Source organism: Venturia canescens, chromosome 4 (genome assembly GCF_019457755.1).
Source record: "Venturia canescens isolate UGA chromosome 4, ASM1945775v1, whole genome shotgun sequence".
NCBI lineage: Eukaryota > Metazoa > Arthropoda > Insecta > Hymenoptera > Ichneumonidae > Venturia > Venturia canescens.
Genome location: NC_057424.1, coordinates 16,798,040 through 16,823,404, shown reverse-complemented (window position 1 = coordinate 16,823,404; position 25,365 = coordinate 16,798,040). Strand labels below are relative to the sequence as shown.

Genomic DNA, 25,365 nt, shown 5'->3' with positions numbered 1-25,365 from the left:
TACGAAATACACGCTGAGCCCGAACAAAAATTCACTCCTGATACGATTTCCCATGCCAACGTGCTCTCGATGGTAAGTTACTGCCAGAAATATACACCGAGCACGGCCGGAGGGGAGCGGAGAGGGAGGAGTAAAATCAGACGAAATTTCGAAAGTCAATTTTACGTTAAAAGCCTTCGCATTAGCGGCTGGAGCGCGCGAGCCACATGGAGATATGCATGGGGGTTTTCATCCACAAGTGGTTCATCCGATCGTGCTCATCGATTCTCCTTTCCCAATGCGGCTTTAAACGAAATTTTCAAATTTTTTAAACCCTCAGAAGAATTTTCGACAAAATAGCAATCCACGGTTGAGCGAGCTCCACTCGTTTTTTAAGCAGATTTATTTATATTCGATGGAGAATTTTAGATTCGAACGAAGAGTGGTTATAAAATACTGCATCGCTGTTCATTGAACTAAAAAATTATACGAAAAACCTTCGTGAAAAAGGAACGGCTTGCGATGTGTTTTTACAATGAATTCAATAAAAGTTCATTCACGATTGAAACAAAAGAAACGGATTCAATGGAATCCTTCTCCATGAATTGAACGTTATGTGGAATTATTCGGTATTGAATAAAATTTCAATGAACCGATGAGATATTTAAAAAAAAAGTTGCTATACAAGCGACCGTTTTGGTTACGCTGGCAAGAATATCCCATACGAAGGCTTTTACCCGTTGAAATCAAACCGAAAATCGTTGCTGCTCGTTTTGTTTCTCTTGTGCGTGTTGCGAAGATAAATTTATGTTGTAAAGAGCGTACGTTGTGTGGGTGCGTGCTCGCAGTGGGCAAAGGGGTGTGCATTAGCGAATTACATTTCTGGTGCAAGAGATTTTTGCTCGAAGCGATACAATATCGAGGAGAATTGCATCCCCTGTTACGTAACGTCGCTACTGGTGGGTGTGCGTTCGGTCTCAATGTGTGCAAAATATCCGAAAATAAGTTTGCACGCGTATTGTCGCGTGCATCGAGCTCGTCGTTTAGTTCGAAAATTTGTTTCACCGATTTTCCAACGAGACCGATAACAATTTTTTTCATTCGTACGTGCGGTACTTTTTTTTATCGATCGTCTATCTTTATCAGAATGCATTGTGGAGACGCCTTAGTCGCAGGGTTTCGTGTATCGGAGGAAAAATCATGTTACATTTTGTTCGTCAATTTTTCTTCAACCAGTGATCGGAGCTTTTTCGAAATTAGAATCCAAAGCAGTCTTTCTCAGGGGAGAATCGATTACTGGGTTTTATACAGAATAAAATGTTCTCTTTTGTTCTTCACCCTTGATACGGAATTTGGGAGTAGAATTCATCGGCATATGTGAAAAAAAAGGGGGACGAGCAACGTGAAAATTTGCGAAACGAATTCGTGGAATTGGTAAACAACATTTTTGACACGAAATGCAACGCAATTTCTCTTCATCATAGTATCACATTTTATTTCTCTTTCAACTGAAATTCAATAATGCGTCGTTGCACGAATTTCTCAAAAAATGTGTTACCGAGAGCTCAAATTGTATGCTGATTAAGGCCTGTAACGAATCATGATTTTTTCTGAAATTCAAATTGCATTCCCACTCCACTAAAATCATTCTGGCTCTCCGTCCATGTGGACGAATGAATGAAAATTTTTATACCGCCCGTTCGGTACGCCCCTGCTCCTTCAGTACGATCGCATTTTGAGCTTTGCCCGCGAGAGAGGTTCGAAGTCATCAACACCTCAGCATATACGAATTGTTTGTTCCGTCCTTTACTCGTGTCACTGCTAATTCCTCGGAGCCAGGATTTTCGTGACTACTTCCGCTCCTCTTCGGTTCCCCCTCTTTCTCTTTACCGCTGTTGTGTGTACCCGCAAAATCGGGGGATCCTATTTACGTCTACAGGGGAGCTACGTGTAAGTGCACGTGTGTACACAGACGATCGAGCGTGTGTCGCTGTACGGAACGTGAGAGATGTGAGAGCTGCGGCAAAAGCTCTGCTCGAGAGAGAGAGAGAGAGAGAGAGAGAGAGAGAGAGAGAGAGAGAGAGAGAGAGAGGAGTTGAGCTCATAGGCTAAGGTGGGGGGAGAGGGAAGCAACTCCAGTTCGTTCCCTCTCGTCGCGAGCGCCGGAAAGCTCCGACGAGTTCTACGAGGGAGACGGAGAGTGAACCGACGGAAAGAAAGATAGGAAGGCGGGGGGGAGCGCGAGAGCAAGAGGGATGAATAATTTTTCTCTCGCTCGCTCTCGACTCCTCGCATAAGCGCAAACGCGAGAGGAGGTAGAGGAGCGAAAGAGGCGCGGATGGATGCGTGGGTTGCGCATCGAAAGGGCTTTTGCAGGCTGAACCGCGGCTTCGGGCCGACAGGTTACCACGGGCCGCGGTACCGGCAACCTCGATACGCGAGGACTCCTTTGCTCGATCGCATTTTGTTTCCTCGACATTCCGTTGCGTCACTTTAGTGTATAGCCATGTGCACGGGAGGTTATTTCGATCACGAATAATACGAGTTGACAGTATGCGTTCGCCGGATCTTCGATCATCGGGGATCGTTCAAAAGATTTTCGGAAAAAATGATATCAATTGAAGGAGGCGGAGGAGAGGTGCGGACGGACATCGAGAATAATGTTTTGAACCCATGGAATATTGTCATTTCTCAAGAAAATTTCTTGGCAATTGGAGAAAAATAGGAAACTTTTAATTTCTATTCGTCACGTGTCTCCGACGCTGTGTTCTTGTGGATTTTCGCCTCGCTCACTCCCGACGATCGATGAATCTGCCGAAAATTTCTATGTGGCCGCATTGGATCTTACGTTTTTGGAGTCGAGGGTAATTGATGCTTGACGGGATGCTGGGAAATTGGGGTCCCGCGCGTTGCTCCCTTGCTCGAAGAAGCTCAAACGTTGCTTACGCGAAAGCTCAAAAGAGTTTTATCCCCGTGAGAAAATCTCTAGACGCTCAAGCTCGTGGGATCGTTTGATCTTTTGCGATTGGAACACCGGCACGTGTCGAACGCAAACAAACAAAATAAAAGGGTTCCCTCGTTTGCTTAATGCACTCGAATTTCATCGTATTTTCCATTAATCGGACGACGCAGGGCCTCGTCTCCTGTCTCAACAGTGAAAATAAAATTTCCATCAGTTTTTCACGTTTGACCATTAATATTCGACGAGGCTGAAGGCTCTGCGTAATGGCATCGGACGAAATAGCGTGTACACGTGCTGACGTCGCGATGAGAAATTCATTGGCATCACGAGAGAGAATATCTCCGTGGTAATAATACAGCGGGCTTTATCTCTCCGCGTCTCTGATAGTGCTGGACGCATTGGTGCAACAAATTAATAGAAACGGCCTCGCCAATTCGATCGGATTGACCGATTTTCGCGTCGAGCTCAACCGTACATAATATCCTCGTGCGTGAGCTCCCTACGCGTACGTACGAGTCCATGTGAACTCAAACATTCGCGTAAATGCAAATGCACGAGTGTTAAAACCCCTACGGATGGAAACACGAGAATATCAATGACGCAGATCCCCGGAGGACTCTACACGGAGCTTTGATCTTCCAACAAGCCTATAAAATTATCCTCGAATCAGATTACAGAAAACCTCCGATTGGCCCATTCCATAAGCAAATCCGCGTACCAAACTCCACCGAAAATCGAGCCGAAAATCGTCTTCGCCTCAACTTCCTTTTCCCTATGACCTCTATGAATCGTCGTCAGCAGAAAACACCTTGAACGTGTTAAAGCGAACCATAAATCACGAGCTAATCGTTCGAGAGCCCCGCTCTATGTCCGTGTGCATGCCCACCAGTGCTTGCATGTCTATATAGCGAGGGTTATTTAATAAAACATAACAGATTCGCGCGCGCGTAGATGCATGGCTCCTGGAAGCGAAATGAGGTGTAGGATAGTACGCGTGGCGCCAGTGAATCATAACTCCCCGAGGAGTCGCATCCTAGTGCACAGCGTGTACGTAGGGCTCTATATAAATATCATTTCTGACGTATAGCGTACACATATACGTATATGGAACAGTGAAACGTGCGGGGACTTTGCGCCAGTGTCGCCGCGTCGCAGAAACAACTCTGAAGTGGAGAAGCCGCACGAGATATACACGCACGAGTGTTGGATGCTGTGCAGAAGTAATATACAAAACGACTGAGAGAACGAGGGCGGAAAACAGGCCACGGGGAAAGAGAGAGAAAGTGCGGAGGAGAGAATCAGAGAAGGAATATACCGCTGAGGTCGCCGAGGAACACGAGCATTGTGATGCGAAGACTCCGCTTATCGGCGGAAGGGACTAGCTGCCAAGAGGACGTGGGAAGCACCAATCAAGGTTAGTTCCATGATAATGTAATGGAGCACAGCTGAATTTACGGTATTTTACCGAAATAATGAGGGCGAAGGAGATACGCACTTTTTATATTGTACGTTGACGTTTTTTCAAGTACTTTACGTTCAGGGAATAATGATTGGAGATGAAAACTTTTCGTTATCGCTGTTCGAAAATTGTTGCCTCTTTACCTTGGTTTTTTGACAGTCAACTTCGAGAGATGCGTTTCGTGAATGGACGAATGTCGTGCGACGTATGGCTCAAGCATTTTTCAATGTTTCTGGCTTTCTTGTGATTTTTTTTTTGAAAAAATGAATTTTTTTGTTATGATCGCGCAGTTGGAACGAGTTTACACCACGAAGATCGTTTGGGGTTTCAAAAAGCTGACGTTACTGTTGTCATGAGAACTCCACAACGGTCAATTAATTCGATAATATAAATTCGATGGAATAGGGATCCAGAGACACGGTCGTCTTACGGTGCAGAAATACTTGACTCGCTCGTAACTGAGCTCGATGTCTGAGAACACGCTAATTGGGCATGTAATCAAGCAGTTTTATCCCAACTCGTTGAAAAGCCGGTGGCGAAAGGAGCGCCAAATGATCTTTTTGTCGCGACGCTGAAATGTACGAAGCTCGGGGGAGGCGCATGCACGAGGAAAGACGCTTTGAAACGGTAGTTGCAAACTTTGTCAGAAATACGTATCTTAATCAAAAGGATACGGCAGAGCCATTTAGCTGCACGAAATAGCGGAAAAAGTAGCAGACTCAATGGCCACCCTCCCCCGAGCAGCCCGGGACTACAATACGGAAATTACATTTAAAGTATTTTATTCATGCATTCACACTTCGCGTAATTATCCATTAGGATGAAGCAACGCTGATAACGTAATTCGTTGGACAATCGCAGCACTCGTGCCATAACTCAACATCGATGAAAATGTTTTTCGCTTTTCTAGAGATAAAATACTTTTGATTATCGTACGGTGCGATGGAGAAATCATTTTCTGTCAGATCTTTGCTGAAATTTGTTTTTTGGTAACCTTTAAGGGCTGTGAACAGTATAAACGTTGAAATTCTAGGTGTTCTTTTCTTTCTTTTATAAATAAAAACTTAGCAGTATTGGAGAATTTTTATTTTTTTATTTTTTTATTTTAATGGTGTATTTTTGTACAACGGTGTGGTGAAAATGGCACTCCTTGAATCGGCGTTGACAGCAAAACGGAAAGAGTTTTTATCCCAGCGACACGATTCGAATTGCATTTTGTAGGGAAAACCTACGTTTTCAGCACGACGAGCCGTTTTTTCATAACTTTTTTGTTTTTCTTTTGTCGAAATTATTATTCTCAACGATATTTCGAAAATCCCCTAAGTCATGCAATAGCTAATGGCATATATTTTAAAAATCTTTCGGTTCTTTTTGTCCTGAGATGTTCCATTTTTGAGGTTTGCTGCCAACGCCGATTCAAGGGATGCCATTTTCTACACGCCATTATACCAAAAAGTAGCATGAAAAAAATAAAAAATAAAATTTTCCAGTACTTCTGAGTACGTACAATATTTTATTCAAATCCATCCAACCAATTTTTATTTATAAAATAAGGGAAAAACACCTGAAATTTCAACGTTTACACTCTGCTCACAGCCCTTAAAAGGGGATTTAACGAATAACCGACTTTATTTTACTTCGACATTTATTTTCCTTTGGAAGGAAGCTCCGTATCAAAGATTCGTGTCAACTCACCGACTCCATTATCTTGAATGAAAACCACACGCCTCATTGTTAGAATCTATCGTAGACGCGGAAAGTAGGAAAATGCGCGTAGATCTAAACGTGCTGGTTCTACGAGTTTAACCATAGACGAACATCATAACGAGAAAAACTAGCACAAAAGCCATCAGGTCGAGAGGAAGCTGCAGGAAAACTAATACACTCGCGTGGGCGTACATTATCATGACGCGAGAAATATTGTATTCAGCCCACGCTAATGTGGGAGCCCTTTCGCGTGTGCTCGCGAAAACTTTTCCCCTCTAATTTCATGAAACACGGAATTGAACTTTTAACAATGCGCCAGCATAACGCGCCGCGACGAGAGCGAGACGCAACCTTAAAAGATAAGCAACGTTGGTGTGGTTGCACGTTGATATACGAATGTATAGTTACGTATGCTGCGACGCAAAGTTCATAACGATCATTTTATGGGAACTTTGACTGGTGAGGTTTGAAGAAAAATTTGTCAGCGTGTCATGAACGCGTCTAATGAGATCTTCGTCGTATTATGAGCAACTGCATATTTCCATACGAAATTTTTCACTTAAATTCTCCACCACTCAAAGGCTTGCTTCAAAGGTTTGCTTTTCCGTGAAAAAAACATGTTTTTTAAAAAACCCCGTGACCTTAGAATCACAGTAGAAACTTTGCCAAGTTAAATGAAACATTTGTGTCATAAGCCGCGCCTCGCAGCCCGAGAGATTTTCAATTTCGTCTGAAAGTTTCTCCTCATCGAAAATCCAACGAGCCAGCTCGCGACCGAATATATTCTCGTACATGAAGAATTTCATTTCTCGGCTTCTTCCATCTGGTCGGTCAGGTTTTGCGTCTCTTTTTTCGCCCGTACTTCATGCCCCCTTCCTCCTGCCCTTGCGCGAAGCCCTCTCGCGACCCCTTAACGACATCATTCCCCATCAATTATAATATTGTCGAGAAGCCTGTGAGGCAGGAGGAAACTTCGTGGAGAAAGAGCTGCAACGCGAACGCGAGGACAAAAAGGAGGAACGCTCGAAGCCCCGATGGGCGGTTGCACACGTAAGAGCTGGGGCATATCAAGAAAACGAGAGATTTTGTCCGCATCTGCGAGAAGAAAAAGCGAACATTTTTGAGGAAATGAGAGGAAGGGAAACGAGTTGAAGAAAAGCTAGAGAAAAAGAGAGAGCCAGAGGGCGAGCACTCGGACGCGGACGCGCAGTCTTCGTTCTGATAATGAGATGATATTACGAGGAGATCCTCTCAAGAGAAACGGGCACAAATAAATGAGCCGAACAGAGCAGGCCAGGCACAGAGGAGAACGATGAAGAGGAGTTTTCCAAATGTTCATTCTCTGCAGGCTTCAATCTCGTACGGAATAAGACATCTAATAATTCACTCTTGGTTACGTTTTATATTTTCACAGTTTTGAGCAATGTCCTCTCCTGGTTTCGTCGCACTCGAGGATTCTTTTCTTTCATAAGTAACATAATTTTGTGCTCATTCAACGTGGGATCAGACGATCTTTTCATCTCAATTCTTCAACGTTTAATCCGATTTCGCCTTCCGCGGGGCGTTATCATCAGACGCGGTTATTTTAGAATATTTTTTCTTCAAAAACAGCATGTGCAAGCGGTCCACATAACTGTGAATGAAGATTCACGATGTTGATCTATAGAAAGTACGATTTATATCCGAGAAATATAATATCCGTCCGCCGCGCGTATGCGTGTACGCTCGGAGTATCTAGATGAAGCTTCTTCTTGATAATGGGACGACATTGTACCGGGGGAAAGCTTTTCGGTTGGGGAAGAGGAAAGACTTGAGAAGCGGAGGATGGAAGAGTGAAATTCATCGTCGCTCGTGCGACGCTGCACACCCAGACGGATCCGAGAGAGTCGAGAAATATCTACAGCACGCGGATATACGGCAGACTATGAAGCACGCTCATGTGGCTATAATATTGTAGAGCTTTCGGTGAAGAATTCACTGCCAGATCTCGCTTCCAACGACTATCTACTCAATCACACCGTATGATCATTCACACGCTGCTTTTTCTTGGGATTCTGATTTATTTTCCTAAACTTACGTCCGCGTATACTGAGAGGAGGATAACGTTTAACATTCGTCCATCGGCAGGGTGTACGCGGCGGATCCTAAAAGTTCGATTTTACCTCTGCGCGAGACTAAATTCAGATTTTATCCCGCGTCAACTAAGGGCTTACACTTGTGATGGGCGGAAAAATCAAAAACTTTGTTTATTAGATTTTTTTCAAGGAAAATTACTGAAGAATATTCTCACGAAATTTCATAAAGATCGGAGCATTAGATTCGTAGTTATGTGGGTATTTCAGCCGACTGCCCGGTGCGCGCGGTCGTCTTGTACTTGAATCTTTAAACGCGATTATCTCAGAATCGTTTTTTTTTAAATACCCTTGCGGTGGACGCGATTACCAAAAAACTATTAACCGGATCCATACGAAATTTATATCACTTTAATAAGTAGGGCCTGGACGAAGGATTTCGTATTTTGTTGGAAAAAAAGTTGTAAAAAAAAACCGAAAATTTAGCGCTTCAAAAAATGAATTTTCTGTTAAAACAGTCGCCTTTTTTTTCATCAACATTTTTACAAATCCTTCGTCTAGGCCCGAGCTATTATTACGACAAATAAGTGGTATAAATTTCGTACGGATCGGATTAAAAGTTTTTTAGTTATCATGTCCACCGTAACTGACGCTCAAAAAAAGGTGCAACTGGAATGCAGCTGTAACGTCGTGCACGTTTTTCAATAAACATTCATTTTCTTATCGAAAAAGAATCAAGGAAATCACGTTTTTTCGCCCGCTGCAAGTGCGTGTAAGGCCTTGAAAATTTCATCAAATTTTGCAGAACTAGAAAGCATTCCTGAATCGAGATTTTTTCCACATACTTTTCTGCGAATCTTCAATAAGTTTTTCGATTCATGTTTTAAATGCGGGCTTGAAAACTGTGAACCAATATTGTCGCCACATGAAAATCAATAAAAAACAAAGTTGTAATTGCAAGCTTACTAATTGAATGATTTTTTTTCTCTCCTTTCGAACGAAACATCTTTTTATTCAGGGATGAGGAAGATAAAACGAACGAGAGTCGAGCTCGATGGTGCAGTTCCGCGAGGGAGTTGTCTATGCGTCAGGATTATTATACCCCGCGGAGTATTCATGCATAAATATATGCCGCCGCCGTCTCCCCCCCCCCCCCCCCCCTCCTCTGCATTCCCAATAACGACAAACGCATTATATTATAACACGCGTGACCGAGTTCGAACGAGCATGGTTGAGGCAATGTCAAGTTGGATACACGTCTGGGTTTTATAATTTATTTATTATATACATACGCTTTGCCCTCAGGACATTGTTCACACGAGAATAGCATTATTCATGGCACACGTGAATAATTATATTCGTGTGGAAAAGCAGCATGGACTACCTCCTGATTATAATTCTCAACAAAAATGTGAGCGTGTGTCCTATCGGTGTGGGCGGCTCGGAGAGCGAAAATTTCGCTCGATAAAACCGATCGGAAAAATATCTATTTGCAAGTAGAAGCATTTAAATTAATTATGGTAAATGAATTAACGAGTTACGTGAATCGGTGATTGGTTAATTGTGCGGGTTCGAAGATTGATGCGTCGTACCGTTACGCAGAGGAGTCGGAATCGGGCTTTAAACGTTCGGGGATATATGGCGGTGTTTTTTCCCAGGGTTGAAGAGTCCCCGTGGACAGAGAAGCATCGAAATATCGAGCATTGTTTAAAATTGCTCGTACATTTGTATTCGTACGTACAGATTCTTGTACTCGTCAACGGTTATTACGTTTTTTTTCCAGCAACATCGCGAGGGTTTTAGTACTAACCGGGGTTCAATGTATGCCTCTGCACGGTACGCTCCCCGGCAGAATAGTAAAATGAATCGTATTGAAAGTATGATAGAAACAGCGAGCATACGCCGTGTATCGCTTTTGTTGGGTTCGAATTCGCGCCCTCGCATTCCCTTTCGCTTTTGGGTCCAATCGCGCGAGAGAAACCAAGAGCTTTTGTTGAGCGTGCTATCGGTATTTGCGGCATGGCGGCGAGACCGATAAGAGAACAGCGTCAGAGCTGTTCCTCCGCTGGGTGGAAACGAGAGAGGAGACGGAAGGAGCAAGGCCCGAGAGGGCAGGGCGAGAGGCGATAGAGCACGAAATCGGAGAGCGCGTGAGAGCAAGAGAAAGGAACGAAAAGAGAGAGAGAGAGAGAGAGCGAGAGAGAACGTGGTACACGTTATGCAGAGTTCTTGATCCCTTGGCAAAGAGAGACGATAATAGTGGGATATCGGTGAAGAAGAATGGACCATTGAAATGCTTGATTCGCGAATAGCCGGGTCTCTGACAGTGCGGCACACACTGTGCCGCGGCGCGGGATATGTAGGCCGAAAACCGCAAACATTGACTGGAATTCGACCAATGGAATTTCTGACCGTTTTCACGAATATTTAGTCTTCGTCGTCTTTCCATTTGGCCCACAATTTTTCATAAAACTTTTTCATTCGACGTCGTGAGATTTACTCCAATTTAAATATTTTAGGCTCGACGTGTCGAATGTGAAAGTTGCTCGAAAACACCGTTCGTGTTAACGAACGAATTTTTTGCTCACTAATTCGACCTAATTCCCATGAACTCCACCATTATTACGGGAGCTCGAAGGATAATTTGGAAAGTTTTAGTCGAATTTACGTAAAGCATTCGCATAAAGGGATGCAGAGGGATGTGCAAATGAGGGCTGAGCACGTACCATTAAATGAAGAAGAAAGTATACACAGTGCCGAGAGCTAATTGACGAGTAAATAAATAGGGGGAGGGATGAAAGAAAATACTTGGTCAGAAAAGTCTCCGCCCCGGTTTCTTTCGTCAGTAACTTCACCGTCATTATATATATGTATTCTCGAAGACGTCGAGTAATTAGGCGTCGAGAAATTGTAATCCATCGTCAGTACACTCTTATCATGCTCTAAGATAAATTTGTAACAAAGTTTTCACCTTTTATACAGGATCAAAAAGTATCGTTTAAAGTTCTTTAATAAACAAGAAAAAAATGCAAAAGTGCGACGTGATTCAATCGAAGAAATTTCATCGAAGCATCTCGTGCGAGGACATGTAAAAAAATTCTTTGGGCGACTCGAAGAATGGTGAATACTTTAATAATGAACGGTGATAAAAAAAAAAAAAAAAAAAAAAACAGTTTTTAAAAGCTGTTGTAAACTGGATCGCAACCGATAGCACTTTAATTTTCTCATTTTTTTCGTCGAACCGGACAAAAATCCAATTTTGTTGGTCCGATCGCCTGAAAAGAGTATTTTTTGTCACGATCACGAGACTTTATTGCGCGATGTTGTTTTTTTTTCTCCTCGTGTGGACGAACACTGTTGGCTCGATCGATTGTACACGTTCAATAAGGGGGTCCATAGAATTTTTTCATCCTGGGGTCACGGCGAAGAGAATAAATAGCGAGGTCATGTACGTATCCCGAAGTCAATATAATCCTCGTAACTGTATAGAACTTCAGATATTGCGATCGATATCTTCTGTACCGTGGTGCTATTTACAAAAGCCCTTTCCTCTCTTACTCCGTAAAGTTTACGATCCTCTGTATATCAATCCATAGGAGCTCTGCTTTTGTACTTTTCTAACTTATGTACACAAAAACTTATGGATTTACAGGACATTCGAGAACGAAATAGCAGATTTGAATCTCTATACGACTTCGTTTATACTTTACCTTTCTATCGAACTTTCAAATGATATTTTTCAGAAGGAATATCAAACCGGGTTTTTGCAGTGAAAGAAACATCGTTAGTACCGCTGCTGCATGGGATCAAGGCACATTTTTCATTTTTTCGAGGCTACCGCGTCAGCTTGATGAACAAATACTATCAAAAGTCTGACTTTGTCGATATTCAATTATTGTTTTATTCATTGAATGCTTTTCCGAGTCTCTTCCAAAGTAAATGTTGGCTAAAAATGACCTGTCTGTGAATGATATTTCAGGAGAATTCTCAATTATTTACCCGCCGTAAAACAGTCTCACGAACTCTTCGAGTTTGTCTGTCCATTTGTCGGTTTCTAAGAATTTTCCACCCAAGATATATTGAGCTCTTCTCCAATCTCAGCTGCACTTTGTATTTCATTAAAAGTGCAATTTATTTGCTCATGGATCAGTGGTTACTCTCTGTTCGATTCCATTATCTTGTGTGTTATTGGAAATTTGGAGATGCACGTTGTTATACTATAGAAATTTTCGTGGTCTTATTGCGTCGTATTTTCATGAAAATGGATGCTGCGCGATTGCCTCTTTTGGTGGAGGAACTCAAGATATATTTATCGATTTATCGATCAGTGCTGAGCATTTTTTAAGTAGAAATTCCTCAACTCATTCGCATAGAGCGGCGAGGGAAATGAGTTCTTTCGATTCCACTCGATTCGGACTGCGTTTTTTTTCGTTTTTCAATTAATCGAACTTCGATAGGAATTGAATGAGCATATTATTTTGAACGATGTTTTTTAAGAAATATTTCCGAATCTCATTAAAAAGTAGCGTGAGGGACTCCGGAGGGAAAATGATAAAATAATAACGTTTTCAGGCCACAACGAATCATTAGGAATGAGCGTGGAAAGAAATCGGAATTCACATTTTATCTTGATGCAATCAATTAGATTGAAGATTGTGGAGGCCCGTTAGTAGAGGGTGCAAAATGCCTCACACACGTGACTCTGCTCGTCAGTAGTATGGCTCGGCTTTAGTCGGCCGTGCTGGGCATGGGAAGGAGAAATGGCCATACGTGCTTTTTGAGTCTCGTGGCCCCTAATCCGTAAGCAGGAACGGACGTAGCCGTCCAACCCCTTTCGAGGTGGCTGAATCTTTTCGGAGAAAATGACCAAATTTTTCCTCGAATTTGAGGATATTTTCAAATTTCCCTTCCGAATATGCGGCACAATTGATGGAAAAAAGTAGCAAAAAATCGATGTTTTCCACTCCAATTTTCGAAATGTGGAGCCAGAGAAATTTCTTTTCCAAACGAAATATTAAAAGTCTCGAAAAATCCGAACGAGACGGAAGATCGAAAACTTTTTATGTCTCTTTTTGCACACCCTCGAGTAGTGTACTCTGCTTCACGACGTTCGAGCTCCTCCTCGTCAATTGCAGCATGTCAGCACCGCCTGTTCAGGGACGATAACACGATGAAGAGAGTCACGGCCGAATAGAGGGTCAACATCCACAAGATGCGTCACGTCATTTGACCTGCGACATTATCCACATCCCCATAACAATATCTAATCACGGCTGAGCTTGCTTCAGGTTAATCAAGAACACTTACTTTTGGGCTACAGCAACAGTGATCTCGTGAACCGTTGAAATATCTGCTGACAGCTCCATTTTTTGGCACTGTTATTCATGCTGGGGTTGAAGCCGAGTGAAAAGTGCAGTAGAAAATGAACAGAAATTTCGTTCTATGGTGAGAAAAGTAAGTTTCGAGTAAAACAATTCCCACGAATTTTCTTAGCGAACTACGAAGGAACTTGAATCGTAAACTCCAAATTCATAAAACTGCTTAACGATGAATAATTCTGTTGATTAATGCGAGATTAAAGAGACAATGGAATAATATGAACGGAGAAGTGAAATGTCACTGGGGGATATGAAAACAATGGGATTTTGTATTCATCGAAAAGCTAGCTCTGCATGTGACAAAGTTCTCTCGTAATTCGCGAGTGGATTGAATACATCTGAGCTCGGCTCTAAACACGACTAAAGTGTGTCGCGAGTTGCCTTCCTCCGAGGAAGAAGCTTCCTCGCTAGACAAAGCTAAAACAGACGGGCATTCACGATATATGGACGGATTATGCGCCGAGCTCTCCTGTAAATGCATTACTTCCGATCGACGGAATGGACTTGTGAAATTTGGAGAGAGCTTCCTGTTGATCTATACAGGGTGGCTCAAGAACTTTGCCCAAACCGACGAGACACTCGGCTCCTGATAAATTAATGGGACTAAGTAAGTCGATGGGCATTTGAGCGGGTCACATAAAATATATTGATTATTCAGAGTTGAGATGTCGAGGCTGTTCTCTGTATTCGTCAATCGCGTACTCAGCTCGCTCGTGCTGGCTCATGAATTATTTGGCTTCGTTTCAGACATTTATGATCGATATCTCGGAAATGTTATGATTCTTGGACACACAGAGCGTCCAGGTATCGCCGTATGATTTGAAGAGCGAGTTCCACGTTGTGGGACACAGACGCACAGTGAACTCTGTAAATTTGGTTTCTGAAACATACCGAATGGAAGCGGTGACACGGACGCTACGAGAATGAAACGAGCTTGATTCTCTCGAGCGGATTGGTGACTGGCAACGAGCCCCGGACCCTCGGGCGCATTACGCTAGTGTAAAAGGCATCGAGCTTCCTCTCGGCGCTTGTAGAGCCATCGAATTACATCGTGCTTTCGAACTTCGGCGTGTATATACATCGTTAACAAATACCGAAGGTACATTATAAATGGGTCCGCTCACTCGAAACGGGCGAGTTCACGAACCCATAAATTCTGTGTTAAAGTGCGTTTTTGTGCTTAAAGCAGGATTCGACGTTTGTATTCGGGAACTAGGAACGCGATCGAGGAGGTGCAGGGTGAGGCTTTACGTTCGTAGAAATCAGGAGACAAAAGGGAAGTTTTAGAAAGGCATTGAAGTCAGGTGGTAAATAGCGTGAAATAAAATATCCTCGCTGAAAATCTTTGAAGAATATTCCTTTGAATTTGTCTACTTCTCCAATCACAGCTCACCCAAAGCTGCGGATTTAATTCAACACAAAGGTGCTCCTCAATATTTTAATAAAAGAGAGAAATCAAAGAAGCTTCGCACCTATAAACGTGCCTCTCATTCTCCTGGCCTCGCTGCTCTACGGCCCACGAGTTACGGGATCCTCGATAACTTATCCGGAGCAAGCTTTCTACGATGATAATCTCGGGGCGGGGTAGGAATAACCCGCGGAGTTGGCCTCTCGTAATCCCCTGGCGAGCTTAAGGCGTGCTTATGGCTTAGTCCACGAGTTTGGTGACGATAAAGCTGTCGGGTTACTGGGACATTTGCGACTTTTCTTATACCACACTTCTTTATCTCCCGTCCCCTTTTCTCCTGCTTCCTCCCACACTTTCTCTTTACCTTTGTTCTCAAATCTCTTCCCACCAGTCTCCGTTCTCCTTATTTACTCTCTTCGCATTCCTTCTCTTCCCAAACAAATCCTCAATACAGAGCTCAAATTTATCGAGGAAAACTTGCGAGACAGTTAAAGCGCTTCTCATTAATTCTCATTAAAACCTGTCATTTATCTATCAAATTAATCGGTCGGCGTCTCGCGAAGTATCGAGTGCTCCGAGCCTTCCATAAGTCGCATCCCGTTCAGATTATTATTGTATCGATTATTCGAATGTCTCAATGAAAGTAAAACTCTACGAAGTTGTTACCGAATCGTATCACCTCAGTTCATTTCGTTGAACATTTCGTTGCTGTTTATTCCACCGACAGCCAAGAATTTTTCCAAGCAGGGTCGACACTTGGGCAGACTCTCAGTAATTTCGGATAAAAAGAAAATTTTGGAGATTCGAGAAGCGGAGAAAGTGCGACGAGCTTTTAAAAAGGCGCGAATTTACACGCAGGAACGGTGGCGAATGAAACGATTTAAATGATTTTCCATTCGAATACACACTTTCGGGTGGAAATATATTGTGCAAAATGTTTTTAAAAATCCAAAAGGAAACCTTCGGTTCAAGCTGACGAAAGTTTGTGTATAAATAAGAATAAAAGCAGTTGAATTTCAATGGGAAAATTCTCGAGTTACGTAATACGTGTAACCTGATATCGAGTGTGTTCTATCTGCAACCTCTATTGCTCTGTGCTGGGTCTTTTGTTGCTCGCCTCAAACACGATTTTCCTACCAAAGTCACGCAACGTGTCATATATTTTATGTGAATTAAGGCTCGAATGCGGGTGTTTCGCACACGTGACGAAAAGGGGGGAGAAAACTTCATATACGTAAGGGGCATTCCGCGACGTCCCAACCACCGCGACGGTTTCGCGTTTTCTATTGTGATGACGTTTTTTCCGTTTTTCAATTCGAAGGAAACGAATCCTAGATTTTTCCCCGCGAAATGTTTATTTTTTCGAAATCTCATGCAAATCGGTGCTTGAAATATTTGCTCTGGAGCCTGTCGCAGGCACGATTTGATTTATAAACCGCGCACTTATCCAAGCACCTTCGAATCGTTTACCACCGGTACGAATTGGAATTTCACGATTTCAACTGAAGTCATCGAGGTCAAAATGGAATTCAAAATGCAGACACGAGCAGGTGATTTTGGGGTAAAATTTCCCGGCCAATCACGCCGTATGATCATTAAATCGATCATTAATAACAAATAAGTGTAAAAAGAATATATTACTTTTTTTATCGAGTCATCGAGTTATGGTGGCACCTCGCGAAAACCTTCCTTATGAGGCATTTTCGCTTAGAATGTCCCATCCGCGTATTCGTAACAAAAGCAGGAAATAAAAGATGGCGAGAGCTGTATAAAGCGACGGCTTCGTACGAGTGTTTTTCGTTATCTACGCGGTAGACGACGACGTTGCTAACGCCGTTACGATCTAAATAAATAACCGTCAGTATCCTATTTGCTTTGCGAGGAGGAGCACATTTCAAGCATCCCAATTTCTCGCGTACGCGTTACGTGATTACATAAACATAGGAAATACGAAACGGAGTTCGCGTCGAGAACTTCTCTTGGATCTGTGTTACGCGAGTGTGTATTTTACGTGATCTATCGAAACAACCGTTGGACAAATTTACTCAAGTTACACGATGCACCGTGACAGTTTTATTTAACTTTGACAGCTGGTACTAATTCGCGAATAAAATCCGTTTGACGTTTCTTCTTTTGCAATCTCGTACGGATTCACCAAAAGTACCTCATATTTTCCATTGCCAACTGGCAGTACATAACAGGGCAACGAGCAGAAGTTAATTTTCATTGAGTTTGAATGTTGATTAAGAAATTCAATTGGTAGATCGAAGGTCAAGAACTTCAATGTTTACTTATGCATTGATTTATTCATTTGAAAATGAAGGTTCTAAATGTATTGGAAAAACATTTCGGAAACGAAATTTGTGTGAATTTATTTTTCCAAAAGCCGTCTCGCTGATTGAAAAAATAAAAAATTTCGTATTTTTCTTCTAGTATTTTGAGAAAAAAATGTTTCTAGAGTTTGAGCTTTCTGAGTTGAAAAATTCTGTGACGCACTATTCGCAGAAAAAGTATGAAGATAAGATATAAAAAATCCACGCAAGCTTTAGCGGATTGATAGAAAAAAATCGCTTTCATATCTGAAAGTGTAGCGATCAGACGTTGATGGATTTGGCATGGGATTCTGGCCACGTGAACGAGCGTAAGTGCATCACGTGGAAGAGGAAGTAAGGGCATAAAATGTGAGTGAGAGAAAAAGGCGGGTGGAGCGGGGCAGGGAAGAGTTGAGTAGCGAGAGAAAAGAGAGTGCAAGTCTGAAAGCTCGCGGATGGGTTTGCCCAGGGGGTAGGCAGGGGGCGAAAAGTGATGCGAGTTCCACCATTAATGCACTTGCACACCCGCGCACGATCATCCGAAATCGGTGGTTGGAGCTCTTGCCTTCCGATCGATGCCCATTTTGGTTTCCTCTCATATTTTCTTGGATTTTACTCAGCCAATAGCTCGCTTCGTATGAAAAATGATTCCATCAATTCTAACGAAAAAAATCATTATTTCTCTTCTCGTTATCCTTGACCAGCTCTTTCCGGAAGATCCTTCCAGGATGAATAATACTGGACAGTGAACCATCCCTTCATCGCGGATGGTTGCACAACTTTGAAAAAATCGCTCTCCCTGATACAAAGCGATTCTATTTCATTTCCGATCAAACGTCTTACACGAGTTCTTATCGACTTTTTTCCCCTCAAAGCCACTCATCCCTCATAGAGACGAATGATACAAAGCTTCATTGATTTTTCTGTATTCCTTATGCATTTAAATACAATCGTAAAATATGAATTTGATACCGACTACGAACCTGGATGGAATCTGAGAATATTTTCTCACGTAGATTCAGCGTTCCACGTGCCATTGCATCCACCCTCGAGTTAATCTACTTCCATTGGCTGCAGTTCATCCGGAGCAATATAATAGAAAAAGAAGGTCTCGTTTAGTCCTTCGATTGGTATTTTTTCTGGGAAACGTCGAGTGCAACAATCGATCAATTGTCGAGATCGTGAAAGCGCTGGGAGTTTATGCCACGTCACGGGAATTTCGATATCATATCTCCCCTCCATTCAATCCCCTCTTTTTTATTTATACTTTGCTACACGCTATGTGCCACTCTCATATTACGAAGATTGCTTTTGCGCTATCGGGATATTTTCTTTTTACGATATTGCCGTCCGGCCTGAGTATGCCAATTCTCAATAAACAATATTTATCGCGGTGCATCGCGATGTTTATGCGCGTTCTCAACGTCCTTTCTCCTCGTAAATACTGAGAATGTTGTAAGAGATTTTTCATACTGAAATTAATAACGCGCTTGTAAAGAATAACGCTCGCCGGGTCCGATGTACTCGACGATGAATTCACTTCAATTTCCGACACGCGCATTCTCCACGCCTTGGAAAAAGTCTCTCCCCCCTGTGCGCGAGTCATTTCATCTTTTTTCGTCTAATTTTATCACATTTCATTCTCTCATTGTGGCACGAGAATTTTTTCTCCTCTCGTTCATATTCCATACATCGCACGACGACTATCAGAAGCGAGAACCGCGAAGCACTTAATTTTTACCCCATTCCAGCCGCTTTAACGCCCCGAGAATAACGGAAGGAAGGAAGATGAATATATAAGCGTATCTATAGATATGCTTGCGCATGTACGAATCGGGCTTTCTTCGCTAGGCTGTATGGGGTTTTAGCACGCAGTGAGCAAAGCTTGTACTGTGTGACTCTTGGAATACCGTCCGCCTTTCCTTTACTTACAATGCATATTCATTTTATCATTCCCTCCGTTGCACGCTCGACTCTCGCCTCCATCTTTTTCATTTTGTTTCCCCCCCCCCCCCCCCCCTCCAGCCTTCCTCACACTCCATTCGTCGACATTCGAGACGTTTCGAAACGAATCTCCTCGCTTGTTTGATCCTCGTGATTCAATTACTTCATTTTCGTGGTTTTTCTTATTCGATTTTGTCATTTATAAGGAGGCAGCTTGAGGCCGAGTATTCGATTAAATATGCTCGTCAAATCGATGGTGCGAGTATAACGGATCGAAATAATGTTGCGTTCTCGAAGTTTCGTGACGGAATTTTTCACTCTCTTTCTCAACGTCCCCGGACTCGAGGGAGATTGAAAATTTCGAGGGTCGAAATGCGTCCATTTTCAGTAAAACGTCCCATGTCTACGAGGCACGTGAAGCTCTGCATGGAGCTACGGGTTCTCTCACCTTTTTCTCACCGTTACAACGGGGCCCAGGTTGTTCCAAGGAGGGAAGAGGATGAGCGGAAAGTCTGTGCTGTGGATAGGGAACGTCCTCTTTCGAGGTATATGCTCTTCTGCGACTTCATTTCAAGCGTGGCACAACGTTGCGCGCGTGTACGAAAAACAAACATGTGAAGAAGCTTTCACGAGTGGCTGCGTCTTCGCTTGTGTCTTTCCAGTACTCGCGCCCCTATTCATCCCTCTGTTCTGCTTCTTATTCTCCTTTCTTTTTTTTTTCAACTCTCTTTTTTCCCGCGCTCCTCTGTCGTCTCGTCGTTGTTGCACACAGTGGCGAGCCTTCTTCTATCTTACGGACAATCCTCACCTGCTCCATATCACCTTTTATGCTTTTACAAGATGGAAAAATACCTCAGAGATAAAACCAAGCCCCGGGGCTTGGTTTTTCACTTTTTAAGGTACAGTTGTATCAAGAGTTTGCATCTTTCACGCTCGTATATACCCCGGAAAAACATTCCTAAACCACGTTCAATTCGAATAGCTTGAAATTACGTCAGATCGCTTCCGCGAGCAACTGAAAAAGTGACAATTTCTTTAATCCTTTTTTACTATTGACACGTGCTCTTGAGCATTTGTACCATTCGAGTTGCCCACGCCCACTTGCAGTCGTTAGAATGTTGCAGGTACTGATCGAGAATTGAAAAAATAAAAGGCCACTGAGACTGCGATCGTTTTTCCAATGCACGAATGAGTCCGTTTATTTCGTTTACGAACTCGTGAAAAATTAGAGCTCGATGTCTGGAATTTTGTGAAACTATTTAGTCGGAAAGGAAAGTGAGATCAGCAGGGACGAGGCCAAGGAGGCTGCACATAAACAGCGAGAATCTTGGATTGAGCGCCGAATGTAAACACGAAGTTGCATTTGTGCGCCGAAGCAAAAAGAAACGGGGACGAGAGAAATGGGAACGAGCGAGGGGAAAAGAAAGAAAGAAAGAAAGAAAGAAAGAAGGGGCAAGGGGATCGAGTAGCCTCTGGGTCACAGAGCTATCCGAGGGTATAAAGAGATTTCGTACGATGAAGACGTAGGAGGCGAGGGATGAAAAACGAGTTGGACTTGCTTCTCCAGGGATTCTCGAAAACAGGGAAACGATCGATTGCGTTTCATTTGAGTGAATTTATGAGGGTGCGATACTCCGCGACGAATCAATAGATCTCGTAACCTTATTTTTTCTCATTTCCTATACAGCATCTTCTCTGCGTGTTTTTTTCTCAGACTGCGGATGAAAAGATTAATGGGATAAAAAGTTTTGGAAAGATCCAATCAAGATTCGCACCTCCATTTCTCAGAAGATTTTCGATAATTATTACCCTTAGTTTTGCTATTTTTATCCCCGATCAATCCGTCGCGAATTCCTCGCTTCTCATTCCTAGAGATGGAAGACCGAGGGCAAGGGTCAACGTTGCAGCTTCCCGCTGGCTTCCGAGTTTTTCCCATGAATATTTCGTCGACCATTAACCTTCGAGGGCGGTGAAGTATCGAAAATATTGGCGATTAGATTACACTGGAAATAGAATCTTGGCGTCGTGTATCGAACCACGTGAAAAATATCGCGAGAAAAAAAGAGATCTTTTCATTTGATTTACAGATATTATGAATTCCGCTCAATGATTCACTTCTACCATCGTATGCTGTTGCGGATATAAACATTATTTGAGTCACATATCAAAAAAAATATCATGCTCGAACAACTCCTGTATGCATTACGTGGTGTAAAGAAATAATGAAAAAAATAGCCGATAGGTGGATAAAAAAGAAAAAGTAAATGTCTCGCGCCCTATCGGGTAAGCGTAGGCGGTCTCTTTGGCTTTTTCCACCTCGGTTGGCATGGAACGAACGGTGTGTATGCAAATGCAGGATCGTTACGCCGGGGCTGATGCGAGAGCATTTCGCGAGCAGCTACAGAACGAAAGTTCTGAAGCAAACGAGAAGGCCGGGAAGGCCATGCGTACAGTCGAATCGCTCTTAATTCAACCGCTTCGTTTCTCATTCGCGTATCAACACTTCATCCCCAATTTCTGTCAAATGCGATTTTATGTAATCTCAGAATGATACGATTTTTCCTCTGTATTCTGGAAAAAAGCTGATTCTATTGTTGATTTTTACTCAAATGTCACAACAATTCATTTGCGTTTATCAAACGCTCGAATCTTCGTGTGAGCCTTTCTAAAAGGATGGATTTTTGGCTCGTTTTTCTTAAGGATTAAAGAAGTCAAATTGAGGAGTTTTGACTGTAAACATTTACACGATATGAAAGTTTTTGACCTACATTTGAGAAAGTGTGGACTCGAGTTGTGCGTCGCAGACAGAGAACGAGAGAGGGGCGAGTGTGGCAAGAGGGTGAACTAGCACGGAACCCCTTTTTTAGCTTTCCACTGGGACTATAAAAAGTAAAAGAGCCAAAGATGAGAAGAGAGAGAATTCCGATATGGTCTCGTTTTATCAACGAGTGTTGATACAATTACCTCCGGATTCGGACCAACGTAGATTCGAATTCAGTATTGGAATATCGCTTTGAGACAATTACAATAAAACCGAGTGTCGAAACAGGAACTCCGTGTACTGCAACGTATGGGATTATTTGAAAATTGTACCAACAGACTCCTATCGTAGTCGTCGAGCTTTTCGATTTTTTCAGGGGTTCACACGATCCTCGAATTTCAGAGATTCGCCTCCGAACATTCATGGCTGTAGTACCTGAATCATTTTACCTAAAAATATTTTGACTACCGACGAGTTCTCGAATCAGTAAATCTTAAAATGCTCGTGTGCTCTTGCAATTGAGATCGTTGGAAATTTTTTTAAGGTAGATCGTGGCCGTAGGATCGCATCTTAGGAATGCCCAAATTGAGTCGATTTTTACTTCCCAATTAAAGATATTATTGCTTAAAATTAATGTCAAATCATTTATTCAAAAATGGAAATACATTTTTTCAACTTATCTTTCGGCGAATGAAATTACAAGCCATTAATTAATCGGGGATCCATCACTGACCGAACCCGAAATTTTACTCGACCCTGGCTAAAATGAAGAAGGCAAGTGGATCACGAAAAAAGTGCTAATAAAAAGACAGAAGGCTATGGCAGGAATGGGCCAAGCCAAGAAGAAACAAATTACCAAAATAAGCAAATGTGAGGTTATAAGAGTACTCATTACCAATTTCGTTCAATCCTTAATGTAACATCTCTTTATTACCAGTAAGACAATCGTCTCGAATTATTTGTCGAATTTTCAATGAAAAGATAAACGATTTTTTACGCATAGTCCCTATAAGCCTGTGTTTTTTTCTTCATGTCTATTCTTTCAAGACTTTCTTAAGAAAATCGTTTCGTGCACGAACTGCCTAAATGCTCCCAATCGCGAGTCTCATTCTTCAAAAATGGAGCGTTTAAAAAAATCGAATTTCGAATGTTTCAAGACCCAAAAATTCACGCAACAAAGCAGCGGTTACTTTTTCAGTATTTCCACTTTTTCATGCAATATAACGCGATCCAGACTATCACTGAATATTTTTCAACAGCCATCGTTCTACTTGTCCCCGTCTATACGTCCGTGTTTCGAAATGGGATCGTTATGCTCAGGAGATCTGTGGGTAAAAGCTTTTCAGTAAGCCTCGCTCTCCCCTCTCTCGCTCTCCTCATCTCTCCATATATATTTTGATAGGAAAGGGAGTTGAAAGAGTCGAGGGAGCGAGGGAGAGAGTGAGGTAGGACGGTGCAGTGGATATGACCAAAATCTTGGTTTAATACTGACACACGTGCTGTATACATATAGCGCATGTTACCTCGTAAAGTTCTTCGGCACCTCGTAAAGTTCGAACTCAGGGCATATCGCCGCAAAATGACGCTGCAGGATTCTCTACCGAAATCTATCAGGAGGAAATACCTTAGCGAATGTGTGCACTTCGCGCCTCATCTTTTTTCTCTCCTGCTCTGTTCACACACTCTTTTGCTATTGCTCGTTCGCACGAAAAAGATGAGAGGCCTTCGTTCCCTCTTACCCAATTGTAAAAGCCTCTGCAAATTCGAGTCCCTATTGATGTGCCCGGGGAGATATGCAGGACCAAATGGAAGCGATGAACTTGCGAGGTTCACTCTCAAGTTATCACGGGTCATTGACAAAAGCTGTGACTCATAAATTCTGGGCCTTAAACGCACAGGGTTCGTGTCTGCCCGAATTCGAATTTGTCCTATTCTCAATTGTTTTCAATCGAATCTCAGTGTTGTCATCGTTTCACGACTTTTTGTTTCTCTCCAGGAAGCCCCTCGTCGATCGACGTTCAGATTTCCCGTGGGAATTCAATTTTTCCAAATTTCTCTTCTCGATCATGCAATATTTCGTCGAAAATTAATCCTACTATTGAAATCTGTTTGCTTCAAAGTTCAAGCCTGTATTCACCTTGCGCTTAAACTCGATGAGGCCCATATTCCTGGAAAATGCAGTTATTCCATTACTTCAAAGCTTGAAGCGATCCATATTCTCACGTACGGATACGATAGTTGTTTCAGACTAAATGTGATGCACATTGCATAATAATTTATCGTACATACGAAAACAGAGAGAGAGAGAGGGGGGGGGGGGGGGCTAATATCAATAGTGGCTCGAAGCCCGACGTGTCTTCATTAGGCTTTCTATTTGCACAAGATGCGAGCAAAGGATCGCTTGGTAGAACTTCGTGGTATAGACATTTAACATTTAAGTACACGATCCGCCCTGCGCCGGCTTGTTAAAACGCTGATAAGTAAACACTTTAAACTCGGACTGCTTCGGTAAGCATCTTGTTCCTTGAGTCAGAGTTCCCGGTTATGTTTTTCCCTTTCTTTTTTTATCTACCCTTTTATGTACGTAATCAAAGTAACGTTTAGTTCTCGGGCTGTACATATAACTAAGTAAGCTACACGAAGGCAGTAAATTGTCATGAATTCGTCGAGCGAAAATAGAATAAAAGCTTTCACTCTCGCCCCCTCGCGAGATTGTCGCGGGAAAAGCGAGTCTGCGAATTGATGTTTTTAACTGCAAATTCACTGCACATTCGTGTCTGCCTTGTCCTTATTCCGGTGGGTCTGCCTCAGCAATAATAAGAAATGGAAATACTTGGAAAAGCGTAAAAGCAAATTTCCTTATATTTGTCACAAGTCTATACGACCTTTCGTATTTTTATATTTTCAAACGTAAACGAAATAAAAGCTACTGTCACTTTTGCTACGAGGTGAAAATAATTCTACGGGAGAATATGGCGAGGAATTTAAAATTTTTATTGAATTATTGCCCCCGCAGTTGAGCGAGAGCTTGGGGAGATGTACCAAGAGATGGTTGCGTGCGCTCTCCCAGCTAAAGCCTGTCGTAGATTCGCCTTGTATATATATTCAAAGGGTACCCACTGGTCGTAACTTGCTGCACTTGTCTGAAGCGAATACGATCCTAGGGAAACGCTTCTTTTCTGCTTTCGTATTCAATGAACATGACTTCATGTACATGCCTACACATATGCGTACATGTTATAACGCTTTGTAGGATCTGCAATGAAGAAGAGCTGAAAAAGCTTCGAGTTTCATGCACTGAATCTCAAAAATTCAACGAATTGTCGTCTCGTTCGATTCAACTTAAACGTAGCAAGGATTTTGCTCGACGAATAGGAACGACG

General features: G+C 42.5%; 1 protein-coding gene across 2 annotated transcripts in view; it reads left to right on the top strand.

The window, feature by feature from the left end:
* The first annotated feature begins 2,379 nt into the window (after positions 1–2,379).
* The window catches only part of Csgalnact (Chondroitin sulfate N-acetylgalactosaminyltransferase), a 95,603-nt gene continuing 72,617 nt past the window's right edge, over positions 2,380–25,365 (top strand). The window contains exon 1 of one of the 2 annotated variants that reach the window (XM_043416378.1): positions 2,380–4,355. The gene's annotated coding sequence lies outside the window, so the exon portion shown is untranslated. The remainder of the gene's footprint in view (positions 4,356–25,365) is intronic. The other variant, XM_043416382.1, reaches the window with a different exon arrangement.